The sequence below is a fragment of the Serinus canaria genome, chromosome 1A, assembly GCF_022539315.1.
Source record: "Serinus canaria isolate serCan28SL12 chromosome 1A, serCan2020, whole genome shotgun sequence".
Lineage (NCBI taxonomy): Eukaryota > Metazoa > Chordata > Aves > Passeriformes > Fringillidae > Serinus > Serinus canaria.
The window spans coordinates 30457381-30477448 of NC_066314.1; the positions used below are offsets into that span (position 1 = coordinate 30457381).

The window sequence follows — 20068 nt, forward strand, 5'->3', positions numbered from 1 at the left end:
ATTTCTGCATTAGCCAAGATCACTGATTATAGTGGACTTTTAATCTTTGATGTCTGCAGTTTTGCTATAGGGAATCTATTCTGTCATATGCTCAATACAATAGTGTTGGAAGCTCCTCTAGTGATGGATGTGCAAAGAAAGGGCAAAGGAAACAATAATAGCAAAACTACTACTACTAACAAAAACAACAACAACAACAAAACCATCACCACCACCAATAATAATAATAATAATAGTAGTAGTAGCAGTAGTAGATAAAGACTCTTCTTGAGGAAGTCCTGATGCAATTGGAGAAGATCAGTAGAAGATATTCTTCCTAAATGTTTGCTGTCTTTACAGGGATAGCAAGGGTCAGAGCTCTTTTATTTCTCACTGCTGATGCATTATTTTCTCTCATGCTGTGTTTTGCAACCTTTGAAGCTGGAAGACAGATCTCCAAAGCATGAATAATGTATATAATTTTTTTAATGTTTAAGAGCAACCCACCTCCACTGGCAACTGGGCATGTTGCAGGTGGATGATAATTTAAAACCCATAAAATTTACATAATTGCCAGTTATAGGGCTTTATTAGTAAACATCTCAGTTTCTGCTTCTGCAATTAGAAGTGTAAAAAAAAGCTGTTTAAAAAAAATCTGTGATTATCACAGTTAATTAATTAATGTGAAAGACAGAAAGATAACCAAAGCTGATTTGTGTCTCAGAGAATTTGTAAGCCTGTTCTATATGCACTGCAAAATGACAGTGGCAATGATATTCAAAAGTTTGACAGTTACAGCCACAATACGGTTTGTATTTTGGGGTAGAGCAATAAACCTCAGACTGAAGGGGTGACATCAACAAGAATATAACAAATACTTACTGTGAGCAGTACTTCAACATCACTAGTTTTTCAGAAAAGGGAAAGGCTGCATTCCTTTGGGTGCATGACTGCTTTAACCATGCTTTTGTTCTATTTAATATTTCCCCTTCATTATCTTGATGGTCCAAATAGTAAAAAAATCTATTCATAAGAACACATTTGGCAGTGATTTTTTTCTAAACCCAAACTCCATAACATGAACAGTACCTTGTCTCCCCAGAGAAAGGTTTAGAAGTTTTCAAAGAAAGCACCTGTGTCCTAGAAAAGGTTCATTCATTAGTGCCAGGAGGAAAACAACCCTGCTTTCTCATACCCTGTAATCTTAGTAAGTACCTAGCTGCCAAAAAACAGCATGCAGAAGACATAATGAAATGTGGATGATCTAGGGAAAAAAAGTTGTAATTAGCAGAAATTATGGTGTTTACAAATTGCAAAGCATAAGAAACTTGCAGCTTCAGAAATCCAAATCTTTTTCTCTGCCTGCTTTAGTGTTTAAAGAGTATTCAGCCAAAAACCAATTTTTTGACATACACAGTCTGCAGGCAGGACAGGATATCATGAGAAGGATCCTGTGGAAAGCTCCCTGTTGACTTCTTTTCTCAGATCTTTCTCTCTAAGTAACTCCCATTGAAGCAGCAAGTCTTTCTTTCATTGCCCCTGCCACAGAGAGAGCAGGGGAGCTGTGTGAAGTTTAGCTCTCCAAAGAGGTGAGTCAACTGAAGTTTTACTTTTTTCTTTTTCTTTTTTCTTTTTTTTTTTTTTTAAATCAATCAGTTATCTCTTAGAAAACATTCTACATTCACCAAAAAAAACCAAAACCAAAACAGCAGCTATCAGGTTGGATTTCTATTGTACCCAGAGCAGCTTACTGAGTTTCAGAATTTTCACCACACATTTAAAAAGCTTCTCATTTCCACAGTGGTTTTTATAAACCTCATGGACTTTACAAAAGAGGTGCAACTTTTGCCACTAATCTCAGAGCTCTTTGGTGATAAAACCTGCAAGGTCAGTTCATCTGCTCCTCGAGGTGCTCAGTGCCTCAGCTGTTCCAGCTGACTGACTCTGGTTGCAGCACTGCTCACAGCCACCACACCCCTGTTACTCTCAGAAAGTCTGCTGCAGGCATCACTGCCCAGGAGCACCTACTCTGGGATTGCTGGACAGTGAAAATTCTAAATATAAGAAAGGAAAGATTTTTATATATATATATATATATTATATATATATATATATAGAGAGAGAGAGAGAGAGAGAGGAGAGAGAGAGAGAGAGAGAGAGAGTAAAGTAATGCTCGAAAAGGCAGTAAATATATGTATGTGTAGCTGACATAATCTGGGGAAACATTAAATAAGAAAGAAACAAAGGAAAATTATTATTAAAATAATCTTTACATCAAATATTTACCGCTTTTAGACGTAAAATAGTATTACATTTTCAGAAACCTAGGCTTTTAGAAGCTATATTACTTATAAACATCTAGAGGGTTTGAAATTTATCAAAATATTGTATAAAATATTAGGATAGGGCTTCAATGAGGTGGTTTGCTATGTAAAAAATGTTAAAATCACTTATTTTTATTAATTACATTAATCTCTAAGATGTACTGCTGCTTTGTTAATTTCTAGTGTGAACTTGATAAATCTGGTTCAAGCTGATAAAGGAATGGGAGGATCAGAAATAATTCAAAGGAAATAAAGGATTCATGAGCCTCTTTTTATTGTATTAAATAATAATAATTTCAGCCACAGTAATTGAATGTGTCGCTAACCTTGCACGTTTTTGATACATCAATTAACAACATTCTTCATAGAAAATAAAAGCAAAACAGGTATCAAAGAAAGAAAGGTAAATGTTCAATGAAAGACCAAGTGTAAACTTCTTGCCAGAAGACTAAGAGGAAAAAAATCTGTCCTCACTCCCTTTAAGTGAAAATGGAACTTCTTTAGCATAAATTGTCTTGGAAATGTTCATAAGCTGTTGATCTCAAATTTTGAGGATGCCTATTGGATTCTCACACTGGTTTGATGAGAGAGATTGTTCTTATTCTTCATTGAAAAACTTATTTATGCAGAGATAAAACTGTAATACTTTCATTTCTGTCAGTAGGGCTTAAAACATGGCTAAACAAATAGATTGCAGTCTGTAGGACACCCTGTCCTGGTTTCAGCTACTGCAGAGTTCATTTCTTCCCAGTAGCTGTTACAGTGCTGTGCTTTTGGATTTGGAGTGAGGACGGTGTTGGTAACATTGAAGTTTTGATTTTTTTGTTAAGTCATGTTTATCCTAATTCAACAACTTTTTTTCTTGCCTTATGCTCTGCCAGGGAGGAGGTACACAAAGGAAAGTGGGAGTGATCCTAGCTGGGACAGGTGACCCAAAGGGAACTGACCAAAGGGATATTCCACACCATAGAACATCATGCCCAGTATATAAACTGGGGGGAGTTACCTGATCTGGGTTTGGGGAGGGGGCTTTAGCACTGGTCAGTGGGTAGTGAGCAGTTCCATTGGGCATCACTTGGTTTTTATTTTTATTATCATTATATTTTACCCTTATTATTGTATTTTATTTAATTTTCAAGAAATAAACTGCTCTTAGCATAAAAGTTTTGTTTTGATTCTCTCCCCCATTCCACTGTGGTGCAGGCTGGGAGGAGAGAGGGTTGTTCAGTGAGGGGCTGCATTGTGCTTAGTTTTCAGCTGGGTCTAAATCATGACATATGCGTAATGAAGGACAGGAGCAAAGTCAAATAGAATATCGTCAAAAGTTTATTTATTTATTTTCATATATTAGTGCTGTGCTTCCTCCTGCTTGAAAGTACATTTTCTTTTCTCTCTATAGATTTCCTCATGTTTGACAAGCATTGTGCTTTGAACCATTGGGTAATACAGGCCAGAAGTGACCAAAGGGGATCATCCAATTTAGACCTCTATTCAAAGCTGGGGTAACTTCAAGGCAAGGTAAGATTTCTCAGGGCCTTGCCTGGTCAGGTACTGAGTTTTTTCCAAGACTGGGTCCTCTACTGCTTCTCTGGGCACCCATCCCTGTGCTTGGCTCCCCTCACAGTCACAGCTCTTTGTTTGCAGCAGATTTAGTTTCCCTAGCTGCAGCTTGTGACCACTGCATGCCCTCTTTCACTTCTGTATACTTCTGCTAAAAATTCACCTCCGTTGTCTCTGCAGCCTCCTTTTTGCAGCTGAAGACTAAAACTGCTCTTTCATTAGCCTTTTCTCCAAGCTGAACAAACCCATCATTCTCATCCTTTCCTGACATGACATTTCCCCTTTCCATCATTTTGGTGCCCCTGTGAAGGGTTCTCTCCAGGTCTTTGCTCTTTGTTGTGCAGAGAGGGAACAATATTCCAGCTGTGGAAATCTGAATGCTGGATAGAGAGAAGTAATCACTTTCCTCAGTCTGCTGGCTATGATTTTCATAACACAGCCCAATATTCAGGAAGCTTTCCTCACCAACAAAGCAGATTCATTTTCTGTTTAACTGGATTCAGTATGTAGCCAGAATTCAACCTTACAGTTATCACAGAAGACTTGCTGGAACTGTTACTTAAATACCTTAATTTCTACAATATTAAACAGCTAAAGAAGTAGAGGAAAGAGCATTCACATGCTTCCTACTAAAAATGTTTCCCCATCATTAGACACATATATTTGTTTTCTTATGGTTGGAACATCTATTGGAATCATTGAGCATAACCATCAGCTCTTAGTTTACACAAGGTATACATTCATTCCTTTATGGAATCTGGTGACTGAAGCAAGAACAGCCTCCACCCAAAACAGAGATGCTTATCAACAGGTGAGATAATTCATAATCCAAAATTTTATTGGTAGTTTGTAAGTACTTGGAAAAGAAGCATCAGATATATGAGTAAAGCCACAAGGGGAGCTGCAAAGATGAAACAAAGATCTGTGATGACAGAGAAGGCCTGTGCAGAGATGTTGCAGTTGCTTTGACTTGAGAGAAGTTATAAAACAGAGTGAGAGTAAAACATTTAGAGTATATCAAAAACATACTACTAGAAAGGAAAGGTTTTTTTCCTAACTGAAAGTTCTGGGTGATAAATATACCCCTATTTGGTTTTCATCACTATTAGGAAGACATTACTTTTATTGGAGAAAAAATAGTTCTTTTTATAGTGTAAAGCCTCTCAAGTGTCTAATTTGCTTGAAGAGCAAATAGCTTTACAACCTAACAGATGGTGAGATTCGAGGAGAATCTCCACACCAAAATGTACCAATCTAAGTGGCCACAGACTAAGACTGTACAAATACAGTGCTCCAAGGATCTTGGTTTTAATCAGATGGTTTGATTACAGTAACAGCCTTCTACCTGTAATCTTAAACTGGTCTGAGTGGTTCATACAGGTGTTTTTAGTAAAGTTAAAAATTCCTAAAGCTAAATTAGCATAAGGATCTGGGGTTGAAGAGGCCACACCAGAATACTGATTTCTAGCCAGTGTCAGTTTATGCCCTTTGACTGTAGAAGACAACAGAGCAATGAACACAGACATGGCTGTCTGGGCTGAGTCAGATGAATTAGATACATGAATGGAGTCACTCAGTGACTTGTCTGGAAAGAACTCTGTTTCCTTCCACTGAAAATGAAGTCCCTTTCTGCTTAGATACTGAGGAAGTGTTACATATTTCCTTAAGGTGATAAGGTTTAGTGTCTAAGGCACCCAGTGAGCATGTGTGTTGTGCAAGGGTACAGAGACATCAGTCTGACAAATAAGGCTTTGGAAAAGACATAGGATCCTTGTGTTACTCCAATACAACCCTTGTATATCTGAGTCAATGCTTTAGAACTTTTCTTTTTCACATGTAGATCTGTAGCACACCTATTTATAAACTGTAAGCACAGGCAAGAGGAACCTTCCAAATATTCCCTTCCCTTTCCTTTCCTTTCCTTTCCAGCATGCTACAGCACTGAAGTTGAAGTGCAAGTATGAAGCTCATGAGAGTGCTCACGTAAGTGAAATACCTTTGTTCTAGGAGAGCACCAAGTAAAGAATAAAGCTTTGTTTATCAATACTTTATGAGTCCACACTATTATCATCTCAAATTATAAACTAAAGTTGAAAGTACAATTGCAGGTCAATTTAGAAGAGAAGGAAGGGGAGAAGAACTGTCTTTAAGGTCGGTTCCAACCCAAACCATTCTATGATTCCATGAAAAGAAACATGAAGACATGCAGAAAAGAACCTTCTTTCCTTCCTTCCTGCAGGGGTGGTGGCTCTGCACTGAATTGCCTCTTGGTGCTGCACCCTTATGCCAAGATGCATGACACAGATATGCTCATGCCAGTAACAGAAGAGCAGGAATACACCCTGGCACACCTATAATCCTGTTCCCTTTTCCAGTAACAGTACTTTTCAGTGGTGGAGAAGCAAGTGAGAAGCTGGGGCACCATATACTATTGAGGAGTGTGTGATTGGCAACTGTACAGGAGTAGTGCAGAGATGGAAAGTGGGGTGGTGATGGAAGATCAGGCTCTTTTTTTCTCCCTGGTAACTCTTGTGACAAAAGGACAGACTGGCATACTTAGCTGGTATGTGGGCATTCTGTCTTTATATTTAATATGAAATTTAAAAACCAAATTCCTAAGCTAATGCTCCTACCAATATTCTGAGTGCTGGTATTCTGAGATAATTTGCTTTTTATTTATGCTCTCCTGCTCTGCATCAGGTACTGCATTTGCTAGCCATTTAGAGAACACAGGGGTGATAACAAGCATTCTTTTAAATCCATGTTCTGGATCCAGCCTCTATTTCAGATGAATCTCTGCTGATCTCCCACCTCCTAGGTGGTTGTTCTAATCACTGCACTCTGTGGTATAGGACCAGCAGCAGTGTTGGGAATCTATTTCCTTCATTCTTATCAAATATCTTGCCCAAATCAAGATATTTCTGCAGTGCTGAAGTATTATTTCTAAATTAAACTGTTGTTTTGAAAATCACAATTTTCTACCAATTCAGTATCATTTCTAGTCCCTCAAAACCTTTCTTTTTTCTTCTTTTGCCTGACAGATAGATATTAGTGCAAAGAGTTTCACTCAGCTGTACTACTAATATGGGATCTAATCCTAGTCATTTTTTTTAGTCAAAATGAGTTACATTATCACTTTGATAAATCTAATAAAGATCTAGTAAAGTTAGAATTTGTACAGCACATTTTTGTTGAAATCAAGCACTCATGCTGGTTCTCCAATCCCTATGAACATGTCTGAAGAAAAAAATTCCACCCACATAGGGTATGACAAAGCACTGACCAAAACCTGCTCTCATTTATGGAACTGTGATACCAGGTAGGTTGCATCTGAGCAAACAAGAGCAATGTCTTAACCTGGACTGAACTTAGCTTACTCTTTTCTAGAGGAAGATAAAATATAAGCCTTCAGGATATCCTTCTGAGTAGAAATATTTTGGAGACTGCTTTTCCTATTGCTAGGATCATGAAATGTAATTTTTTTTTCATTTTCCCTAAGCTTCTAGGTTCTAAAAATATTTACTTAGATAAAATAAAGCAAAGATTTATGTAAAATTTTAAACTTATTTAGGTTTTTTTATTAGAAATCTGATGTATCAAAAAGGTTAGAAAACTGCTTTATGTGCCTGCTGTTAATCTGAGTTAATCTGAATGAAAATTTATTTCTGAAAAGACTGATGATTTTGAATTATATTAACACAAATCATCATGGAGCATATTTAAATTTCAAAACCTGGGGAACATAACCACTGCTGTGTAATTTCCACTACTGCTTAAATCTAACACTCAATGTAAAACACAAAAATAGAAGTCAGAGCAAACTAAAAGAAAGAGGGAGAAAAAAGGTGCAGGTAAGCATACAGACCAAAACCAATCTCTTTGATTAATGGATTTTACCAAACTATCAGGTTGGGGTTTTTTTTAAGCAAACAAAAGTGTCTCTAAGTTATCTGCTTAATACAAAACATCCCTCTCTTACTGGTATAAATGAAAAAAAAAATCCCAGGCAAGTACAGATACTTGGCTAAACGTTTTTCCCTATTTCAAAGTACACTCTGTGAAACACAGTTGTTGAATCATAGAATGGGTTGGGTTTGAAGGGACTGTAAAATTATCAAGTTGCACCCACCTGCTTTGGACAGGGACACCTTCACCAGACCAGGTTGCTCAAAGTCCTATCCAACCTGGCCTTGAACATTCCCATCTGTGGCCTCTCTGGCCAACTTGTTCTGGTTCCTTTTCATCTTCACCAAAAAAAAAATTCTTCTGTACACCCAGTCTAAACTTACCAACTTTCAGTTAAAAATTATTATCCCTTGTCTTGTCCCTATAGGCCTAAGTAAAAAAGTCTTTCAAAAGTATTGACTTGTTATTAATATGGACTTCAGCCCATAACGAATCAGATTAAGCTGCAACATATTTTAAATAATATCTCAGGAAGCTGCAAGGAACAGCTGTAAAAAGAGAAATTTCCTCTTCTTGCAAAACAGATATATCCCAGCTCAGAAGCATTTCTGTGTCAGCCTGGACTTAGCCCTCTGAGCGGCAGGAAACAATTGCAGGATGCAGATTTCACAAATGATGTATTTCTCAGGTAAATTTGATCTTTAGAAGGATCAGTAAGTGAATTACCAAGGTGTAAATCACTAGTTGTAGATTTCATTAACCACAGTAATTATAAAAGTTATGACTATACTTCAAGTCTTTCTTAATTTTTCCTCCAAAATGCTTTCTACCATGACAAGAATCACTCAGCTGGTGTTCTTTGTTTCATTTGAAAAGGACTTGTCATACACCACAGATTAAAGTTCAACTTCTGTGCCATGGACCTGTCATTTATACAAAATCAGTATCCAGGTGTTGTCTGTTGTTCTGCTGTTATTAGCTGAGACTTAACCGGTTGCTGAAAGGTGAATAAAACATGTGGGAAGTTCATTCTGATACATGCAGTAGTGTAAATCTAAGTGTATTTCATATCAAGTAGAAAGCCTCAAGATTGAAGTCATGGAGGTCTTTCCTATATTCTGTGCTAAAAGTGAAAAAAAAAAAGGAATAGCTGAGATAAGGTATTTCTGTGACAACCTGGCCAAAAATCAGAGAAACAGGAGGCATTTCTTCCAGAAGGCAAGATACTGCAATTCAGCTCCTCTTGACAAAGACATTCAGAGGCATTTCCCTTCTTTATGAAGGCAAAACATTAACAATCACTTGATTGAATTAAAAGTCATGTCCAAATCATGTAGCTATTTGTGCAGCCAAAGTAAACCAGTGGAATGATTTTCAAAATGAAAGGGTAACTGGAAATATTTAACTCCTTGAGAGCATCTGTATCACAAATTACAAGCAATTCTCTGAACTCTACTAGTTGCTGGAGAAGAGCACTCTGCATGCTGAATGTTATTGCATTAATCAGTGCTTAAAATCTTGATCTTAGTAAGGTTTAAATTAGCTTTAGTAGAAAGAGAAGTCAATACATGTCTTTGTCACCACTTGAAAGCCCATTTATATTCAGAATGAAAGTAATAGACAGTAGTGATTCTACTTGATATTAGATTAATTTTCTTGTCTAAACAAAAGTATTAGGACTCTGCATCCCTGAGCAGTACAATCAGAGATGAGCTACATGTTGGTGAGCTTCTGGAGTGTGAATTCACAGGATCTGCAGAAGTGAAATGGATACAACTAAAGGATGAGTGCAAAAAGCACCTCCAATTTCAGGAACAAGCCCACATGTTCAGGTACACAACAATGAGATAAAGACTGACTAAATTAAATTCTTTTGAAGTGCAAATTACCTTTGTCTAATTTGTGTATGAGTGTGTATAAAAATATATATGCTAGAAATATTAATGCAGATGTAGAATAAAATGTAAGGAAGACAGATTTTACCATGCCTTTTTCAGCCATTAGCATCAAAATGTGTTAAAACATGGGTTATACATGCTCATTACAGAAAAACAAATAGTGTCACCAGCAAAATTGACATATTCTAAGCACACAACCACTTGGAAACTCTGTAAGAAAAGTTATGTCAATGTTTTTGAACAGTTTGCTCAGTAATTCCTATAATGGTGTCCTGGTTTCAGCCAAGGACAGGGTTATTTTTTTGCAGTAACCATGAGGGGGTGGAGCCTGAAGCCATATGGGCATGTCTAGGCTGTTATTCTATACCATAGTAACTGTTAAAGTGTAGGAATTTCAAAAGTATTCTAGGCTGAAGCTTTTAAAAGCATCAGCCTTCCAAGGACTACAGCAGAGGTCACTGCAGACAAATGAATAAGTGCTGTTAAAATCTGGAGTTGAGGTTTGAATTTACAGGAGGTGAGCATTGTAATATACGTGGGATATGGCTGGTTTCACTTTGTTGAGCATGGTTCAGCACAACTGTTTCTTAAGCTGGCATAAGCATTCTTATCACAGCCTAACACCACTTCTTGGTGAATTAAAAATGTTTTGATTACAAACAAAACTATACTGAAGAACTGATCTTGCAAGAGAAGGGAAATAAATTATGTTAAGTGAAGAAAAGGAAATAAATTTAGGAAGAGAAGGAGACAGTGGGGAGGAAAGAAGGGTCAAAAATTGAAAGGAAAAGGAAAAAAGGAAAGAGAAAAGCAAAAGAAATGAAGAAAGAAGAGGGGAAGTGTCGCCCTGATTTCCTAGCATTTTCTAAGCCTTCTGATGTTTACCTCCTTGTGGAGAACTTTATCGCACACTGTCTGTAGATAACACATTGTTTTGCATTCCTTTATGGAGGAGGAGAGACTTGATGGACTGGTAGTTTGTCCTGTGGCATTGGAGAGGTGGCACTGTCACCCTCCAATCCACTGTCACTTTTGGAAAACTATAAATGTTGGGGTCAGGAAATAAAAGCTCTCTTTTTTGCTCTTCACCTTGGAGCAAGGTGTGCGTCTGGTTCTTTCGTGTTCGGTAGCGACAGGGAAGGTTGCTGAAAAGATTAATTTTCATTTGTCCTGGTTTCCAGGTTCAGTTCTCATGCAGCTGTGCCAGCACACTTTAAGGAGCAATTCAAGGGCAGAAATAACTAAGTGGAGTGTGAGAAGAGGGGAGTGTGCTGACACCATACTGCTGCTGAGAGATGCAAATTAGATGCAGTGTCAGGCTCAGCAATTTACAGCAAGGAGCAGCGTTGCCTTGCTTTAGTTGGGGCTGCACAAACCTAGCCCCAGCAATCTGGCACCTGCCAGCTTCACTTGCAGCTGGCTGATCCCTTTGAAAATATTGCTGTCACTGGAACAGAGGCACTTAGAGAAGGAGATGAGCTCTGGAGTATTTTTGAAGATCCACACCTCTGTGATTTCGGTGTACATAAGCAGAGATGTGACAACTTTCAACACCTGCACACAGGAGCTACAGAGCTGTGCTCCTCTAAGCAGGCCAGTGTGACTGAGCACAGCAAGCCTCCTAACACAAGCTCTCTCTAGAAATACTTCAGCACAGTGTTTGTGGTTTGTTCACCAATGAAGCATCTCTGTGTGCAATGCAATATGCAATGCTGAAGGCAAATCTGGAATTTATAAATTCACACCATCCCCCCAATAAATGAGCTATCCCTGTAAAAATGCAGCTTTGCTGAGGCAGTGATGTCTGTGTTGGGGGCTTTTCTCAACAAAGCTTTTGGTCAGGAGTGGGCACATCTCTGCTTGCTTTGCATCTAAGCCAAAGCAACAGGAGTCTACAGCACACAGCTTAGGCACAGTTATGTTATAGTGTAATTGATTTTCACTTATACTGAATGTCCTAAAAATACATTTCCCCAACTGCTTTTGGAAAGTGCTTAGCTTGGGCTTGTGAGAAAAGTATGTTATTTGGGATTTACACTACTGGAAATGTTAACTGTTCACAAGTAAATGCATTGGAGAAAGAATAAATCTGGATTTCACTGGGGAGAAGGGGGAAGAAGCACTTGAGAAAAGTTGCTGTTAGACATGAAGAATATTTTATCAGTATAACAGCTCCATCATTATAGCATCCTAACAGTGGAAACAAAACATCAGGTAATTTACCAGTGTTGCAACAGCAGCACACGTCTTATACACAAACTTAGAACCAAAACAAACTGGTTCTAAGCCATTTAAATGCTTTATATGTGTGGGTACACAGGAAGCAATTCTTCTACAATTTCTAGATGAGCAGGAAGAGATCATTAAAGATTATTATGATGTTTTAATTACTTTTTTTCTGATGGATTCTGTGAAACTATGTGCATATGTATACGTGCTTGTGTGATATATTCCAGTAGGAACCCAAAGTAAACCAGGGGGTTTTGCTGTGACTTTTTGCTGTGCTGGTGACCAGGGACCCACAGCCACAGCATGCATGACAGGTCAAAAGGAGGTGGCTCTTTTCCAGATGTACCTGGTGCAGAGCAAAACCAGAGTACATCCCTCAAAAAATGTGGGCACTGATGTGAGCATGTCTGCCACAGCATGTGTAGATGCAGCTTGCCTGGACTAAACTTTTCTTTTATTTTTGTTTCTTCCTGGCTCTAAGTTTGATGCCTTGAGAGTCTACCTGGAACAGCGACTGGACAATGTTAAAGGAATAAAGTAGGTATTTATTGAAAGGCTTTTAAAGGATAATGTACCTCGGGCAGTGCAAGAGCCCAGCTGTGGCTACACCCAAGATGGATGATGAGTAATGAGTTTTAGAAGTTTTGGTCCATTTATATGTTGGGGTTAATTGCCCAATTACACCTTCAGGTTATGAAGTTCTGTCTTCCCAGTTTGCTCTTATCAGTTCACTCTTTACACTTTTTGGGCCCAAAGCTGCAACATTGTCCTTGGTTCTCAGGGTGGAAAATGACTGTTTTGTCTAACTAAACTGTGAAGTGAATTTGCTAACACTTTATATGAAATTCAGAGATATATGCTAATGCAGTGCAGAACCTGGAAAATATGAAAGCTATAACTTAAGGCATCATGTTTGCCTCAGGGCATCTTTTGGCTTTGTGATGGAGAGACATTAAAAAAGCCTTGGAATCTGCTGAGGTTTCTACTGATTCTCCAGATGTGTCTCCTCTGGAGGCTTTTTGTCTGCACAGGCACTACATTGCTGAGCTTCTCAGCCTCTTTGCTCTTCCTCAGCACTCAGCAAAACCTTCCCATGCCAAAGACTTGCATAGCTTGTGAGCCAAAGCTACAACATCAAATGGTTTCCCCTCCAAGTAGCTCTTGTTACTGCTCAGGACTGTGTATGGAGCAGTGGGTTTGATGTTAGGACTTCATAGTCTTTTTTTTTTTTGTGTTATTTTAGTATGGTAACATGGGCATTGCTCAAGTGCCTATTAAGGTGTTGCAGTCTCCTGCAGCCATGTGGTGCCACATTTGTTGAGAAATGCACTTTCTGGCTCCATTAAAACTCTTTAGAATGCTTGCCTGGTTTTAAATGTCTTCAGAGAAATCAATCAATCAATTAATTTTTATTCAATATATAAATTTAATTAATGGGTTGTTCTGGACCTTTGTAGCCCAATTTTGATTTTTATTGTTGATTTTAGGCCTGTAAGAAAAAAATTAAGAAAAAAAATTAATACATAGATCCTAAACTTCATATTTATCTATAGATTTCCAAAATATTTAACATAGCACACGACAGGAAGAAGCCACTATTTTTTTATTGCTCAGGAGATAAAGAGTGCAGGAGTTAAACTTGGGCATTCAGCTCAGAATCTGCAATACTCCTGTCATTCTCAAAAACACAGAAGTACCTTACAGAGACTTCCACAGCCTTCAGCTCTTCCACACAGTTTCTAACATGAAGTTTTTCTTAATATCTGAACTGAATTTTCCTTGTCACATAAACCTCTCTACTGTATTTTTTATCTGTGAATTCTTATTCTTTGCTGATCCTTTCATTCATTCTTCCAGTTCAGTACTGAGTAATGGATGTAATATTTCTTCCCAGCTTTTCACTCAAAAGAAAGACAAGCCTGTAGGCAACTGCAATCATAGTTATGTGATTAAAGAATTTACCCAAGGGGAAGAAAACAGGACTCAGCTTCTTGCATTATCACGGATCCTACAGTGCTGATGGTGAACTGTTCAGGCCCACAGCCAAAGAGGGTTTAGTGTCTCATTAAAAGCTGCTTGTTCTGCTCAGCTACAAGCCTAACCTCTCTCCTGCATTCCCCCTTTCATGCTGGCAAGTTTGCTGAGAGAATGCCTTTGAAGTTGAGGTACACAGTGGAAACGAACAGGGGAACCAAGCTTGCTGCTGCTGATGAGACTTAAAATGAGACAGAAGCCAAGCTGTTGTCAGTCATGTCAACAGTGATTTACTCTTAAGGCTTTGCAGACCTAAAAGTCAGGCATCTGAGGAAATGCAGGAATGAGAAATGAGGTGCTGATAGAGTCTGGGCACCTCCAAAGATTAAGCAGGAGCTTTCAAGAACTCAGTTTTAGGTTCTTAAATTCCAAGTCTCACTTAAAAATATCATCGCCTTTCTTGACCCAGGCCTGGTGATAGCTGTGTTTCTGTGACTGCCTGTTTGGAAAGGGATTTGCAAATCTCTGCACTCCCAAGTATCTGTTAAGTGAGATAATAGCACTTGAATATTTCATGTGGTCTGAAGCTGAATGGTTTCACAGAAGCTGAGGAAAGCTTGGTTATTCCTCTTTTCCAAACTGCATGTTTTAAAGAAAATAATGCTTCAGACTTCACTCATAACTAGGTTAATTTCATTCCTCGATTAAACAGTCTAACCTGTAGACTTACTTACAGAGAAAATAAAGCTAAACTACAGAATCCATAGCTTGGTATATGTGAGGTTCTCAGTAGGAAAAACTGGGTGTATATGGAGCTTATTCTTTCGGGAACAGACATCATTTGAAGAGAATTGTTTCCAGATCATATTTCTGGATGTAGTCTCTTTAATGTTGCCATGACTCATTCTGCAAACATTTGGCACACATTTTATATTACATATGCTGAAATATATGAGTTACTTTTAAAACTGAGAAGATGTTAAAAGTAGTGAAAAGATCAGGTATTTCCAATAAAGAACTGAGGACTTGAGTTTTTATGAAAAAAAAAAAAAAGGTATTTTTTTATTGCTAATCTGTAAAACTGAGTTCAAATTTTTTTAACATGTCTTTATTAAATGTCTGGCGTTCCATCCTGGAAATACTACAATCTCCACCATGCTGACCTCTTCACAATCCTGTGTGTGGTCCTAAACTAGAAACCCGTCAGAAAAAGAACCCCAAACAGCTGGGGAGAAAGAGCAACTCTTGCAGTTTCCATTCTCAGAAACTGGTTAGTCTGGGATAACTGGAAAAGGCAGATCTCATTAAATATTTTTGTATGTTACACCAAAATAGTGTTTCCTGAAATTCTTTAAAAATTTTCTTGAAGGAGGTACACACATCATCTTAAATACAATAAAAAGAATTTTTTTTACACCAAACTATTTGTGTTCCTAAAATGGTCTTTACAACTTTAATAAACCTTTCAAGTGACTTTGTGGCTTTTAGACAGATTTTATGTAGTTTGTTCTGAAACAAACAAAAGACAAATACAAATTTCTTGTAGGTAGAAATGTGCAAAAAATGCTGTGACTTTCTAGGAAGGAACAAATAGGCAAACAAAAATTAACAGTGGACTTTAATTAGTTAACCATTGTTTTGTACCAAACTCTCTGCTGGTTTTATAGTTTTTGTTGCCTAGTGATGTGAAGATGATGATTTCTTTTCATGGAAATATTCCACTGAATAAAGTGCAACCAAGGAGGAGACTGGTTCAAGTCTTCAGCTCACTAGAAATTTTGGTTTAGTTCTCATACCTCTAAAAGGATCAGCCAAAACCAGTCAGTATGGCCAAGAAAAACAGGCAAAACACTTTCAGAAATAATTTTTTTTTAAATAGCCTTTTGAGGCACCTTAAATTTAAAATCGTAATAGGGCAAAACAGAAAGAGTTTGAGGAGCAGATTGCTAAGTGAAGAAGATCTGTGATAAAGGCAATTTCAAATGTATCAGAATGAGAAAAACTGAAGTTCCCTGAATAATTAAAGGCAGGAAAGTCAATGCAGAGTATCTAGAATTATTTGCCAGGCTGTGCATTGTCAGAGGGGTGATTTCTAGAGAGAAACAAAGCAGTCTGACATTACAGTTTATGAGATATGTGACCCAGTCTAACAGCTTGTACTTTCCAAAGCTGAAGAGTCCACTTGTGTCACACTTCTGTTCCTTTACCTCACTTTTGTCTGATCACTCTTACAGCCCACTTGTACCAGCTCCTTTTCCCAGCAGTAATTTTCATGGGCACATAACGTGCCATGGTGACAGTGCCCCAAGAGAAGGAGGAGATGAAAGTTCAACTCTTAAAAGGGATGTTGGGAATGAAGCACTGTAAATTCCATGCAAACTGTCCAATGCAAAATTAAAATAAAATAAATAGAAGTTACAGACAGAAAAATGTGTAGGATATCAGAGGGAAAAATTTCCACAATTTTTGTAGAAGAAAATTAGACCTTGTAAATCTCTCTCTTAAAATATACCAAGGAAGTAAATAGAGAACATCCACTTTGTACCTTTATATTCACAAACGCCTATTTCTAGGTACATCATATTCTCTTTAAAACCATTGAGTGCAAATCCTTAAAAAGTCTCATAGTTCTAGATGAGTAGACAACTGAACTATAATGCAAAAAAGAAAAAAAATTCCGGTCAATATAATAAAGAAGCACAAAGTTGAATTATTTAAGAACAAAGTCTGAAAATCATGGTGGTTCATAAGTCTCTGAAGCAAATCAGCTCAAGTTTGATGCAGAAAAGCAAGTGAATTAGTGAAAAGCAGTGAGATAATATAGGAAATTAATGTATTGCTAAACATTTTGATCTGAAAGCTTCAAACTGAGATTAGATGCGAAGAGCTAATATTTTTAGAAATGCATTTTTTTATTACATAATCAATTCAATAATAAATCCAAGTTTTAGAACAAGGTAATTCTTTCAAAACTACAGTTACACACATTCAAGTAAAAAATGCAACCAAAAGGAAAACAGAACAATTTGACAGGTTTCTCAGGCTGTAGGTTGATAAAAGCTATAAATGAGCCTAAGCCTGGTGCAGTGCTGAATGAGGAGTGGAATTGTGTTGGCTGTTTTGGACTAGGCACTCCCTCCCTGCTCTGGGCACCCCTGAGCACCTGTACAGCAGAGGGCAGGATTAAATAGCATCTTCTTCAATGATGTTTTAGCTCAGGTTATTTTAAATGGATCATGATCATGAGTTGCAACTTCCTAACAGAGGTGCTTGCTCAGGCTTTGCTTTGATAGGAAGCTGAGAGGAATTTAATGTACATCTCTGTGCCTGTGGATTTAAAAGCCTTCCTTTATGGGTATCCCCATAAGCTGCACTAGCCCAGACCTTTCCAAGTGAGATAAAAAGCCTGCATCTAAGCTACTTCTAGCACCTAAAAGTGCTAGACTTTAACATTCTTCAGATACTTTCTGTACTTTATTTTTTCTGTTAAATTACTAAATTTTAGGAAGTCTGTTTTCTCTTATAGGAGCAGCACTCTGCATAGAAAATATTAAATTTCTTAATCTCTCAGAGTGCCTTTGCACGCTACAAGATTAGCAGGAGGGTAGGGGTGAGGCTCCTGTAGACACTAATTCTGAGTGGGAACTCCTGTCACAAAAATTTCTCTAAAACACCTGGTGTCTCTAATAGCAAGTGAGAATTTTAATAACATTTGCCATATGTGGCCCTGTCTGACATGACAGTATTTTGCAGGCTCTGCTCCCTGTCTAAGGTATTGCCTGGTGATTGTCTGCTGGAGTTTTCATCCACTGAAATCCTACTTGATCTCCCTAGAATCACACTTAATGGGAAAGACACTGAGCAACAAATCAAAGAGAGATTTCTACATCCAGAGAGGATGTACAGGTGAGTAGATTCATTACGTGCATCAGGGTTCAAAGACAAGCTCATAAATTTGTCCAAAATGTCATTGTTCCAAAGGTAACAGAAAAGGAAATGCCAGAACAAATATCATCCTATTCTCATTTCCTTTTGCAGCATACCCCTGGGAACAAAACAAAAAGAAAGTAAAGAACAAGAACTTAAATTTTCTTTTGCCATTTCTTTGCTATATATCCTTAGTAAGAACTAAAGCAGCAAAACCATAAGATTCACCCAGACCTGGGCTCTCCACCTGTTACATGCTTATGCTATAGCAAATACAATAGAAAGGAAGGGAAGGTAATTCCTTTTGTTCTTTAACCAAAGCATGACACAGGCTTTCCATTTATGAAGCACTGGGCAAGACACCCTGTGTGTCATTCCTCTGAAAGGTCATAGGTAATATTCTCCTGCAGATGAATACTGGACATCTTCAAGAACATTCTTCATAGCTTCAAAGTCTGACTAGAAAAGATATGGGGTGGTCCATCTGTACAGGGATTGCATAGCTTCTGCAGAAATCCTCACCTGGATTGACTGCTAATCCTAAAAATAACAAAACAAGGGCTTTTTAGCCTTTTTCCATTTTCCTATTTCCATACTATTGCTTGCTCTCCAGTTACACCCTTTCCTTTTTTAGCAAAAGTCCAGGTGACATTCTGTTGCTTAGTCTGGGCTGAAACACTCTCGCATGTTGCCAGGCCTTTGACATGAGCCCAGAGAAATGACAAAGCCATTTCTCTGGGCTTTTAAATAACCAGATTTTTGGTTATTTAAAAGCCCAGAGAAATAAATCCCAAATAATCAAATGAGGAGATCTTTTGGGATTTCCTACTTTTCTACCTACTTGCCCCAGTAGAACACTGTTGCAGCGTGGCTCCTGACAACCTCTGGGAGCAGGGATTTGTAAAATGACACTGAGGATGTAGAGCTCCTAGCAGGTGTGCCACCCTCTAAGTGTAAGTCAAGAGCTGCTTATAGGAGAGAGCCACGCCACATAATAGAAAGAAAATGCCCTTTTCTGTTTTAAGGCTGAGGAAAACACTCTTTAACCCAATGACAGAAGTGACAAAGAATCTTTAGATTTAAACAACTGATAATTTTGCTGAACACTTTTTCTGGAAGAGGGTGTGGTAACTTGGTGAAAACATAATTCAATTGGAAAATAACTTCTATAAATCTTTTTCTCTTATTATTTGAATAAGGCTATTGTCATGACTAGAGTAAGGTTACATTTTCATTTATTTGTCTTTGTTCCTATTGAATATAGTTTATCCAGTCACTGTCACAACTCCACAACTATTTGCTTCATGGTGAAAAATTTTGCCATTTGAAGAAGGAAACTACTTAACATGACAGCAAAACAAGGAAAAGAGAGGATATTTCCATGTAAATTACTGAGTTTGGTTTTAGCTGATTAAACTCTTACAACTCTGAGTGGCCCCACAGTAGATTTTTTTTTTCCAAAACAAGTTTTTGGAAACAGTGAAACACTGTATTTTGCTGGCAAACAGTTACAAGAATTCAAGCCTTTAATCAAGCTATGCTAAATGTTTCAGTTTATAAATTGTTTATGAGTTAACCAGGACTTTCCACACAAATCTGTTTCAATTTAATAATAGTCTGGAACTTTCTACAGCATCCTGTCCAGTACAGTCTTCTACTGTTCAGATCTGGCTACAGTTACGGTCCAATCGAAATTAGTCTGCCTTACAGAAAGGCTTAAATAATGTTCATGAATGAGCCAGTGCTGCCAATATATAATAATAATAATGATAATGATAATGATAATGGTAATAATAATAATAATAATAATAATAATAATAATAATAATAATAATAATAATAATAATAATAATAATAATAATAATAATAATAATAATAATAATAATGTTGTCTCTAAAGATCTTCCTTCTTGCTCCTGTTTCACACTATAAGGAGGAAAGGCAGGCACTGATTCACCCCTACCTACTATCCAGCATGCCTTGGCGAGCCTGGTGGATGCCTTGGTGCAGCTGTTTCCCTTTGCCAGCCCAGAGGAGGAGTTCTAGTTTTGCTCTGAGCCTTACACAGCTGCAGTTCAGCCATGCACCACCATCCAGGGGGATTAATCAGCCGTACTAATGACAGGTCAGTCTGTGGGGTCAAAGCATTTTGTCATGTTGTTAAGTGCTTGGGGTGCACTCTTAGATACTAAATACCAACACAGAGAAAGCACATTGGGTCACCCTCCTGGCAGAGAAGTGGTGAAACAGCCAGTGGCAAACCTGTTTGATGA

At 37.8% G+C, this 20068-nt stretch overlaps 1 long non-coding RNA gene across 1 annotated transcript in view; it reads right to left on the reverse strand.

Moving 5' to 3' along the window:
- LOC127059112 (uncharacterized) overlaps positions 1-19818 on the reverse strand; it is a 57835-nt gene extending 38017 nt beyond the window's left edge. Inside the window, exon 1 of the long non-coding RNA XR_007776588.1 lies at positions 19763-19818. This is a non-coding gene — a long non-coding RNA (uncharacterized LOC127059112). The remainder of the gene's footprint in view (positions 1-19762) is intronic.
- Positions 19819-20068: the final 250 nt, after the last annotated feature.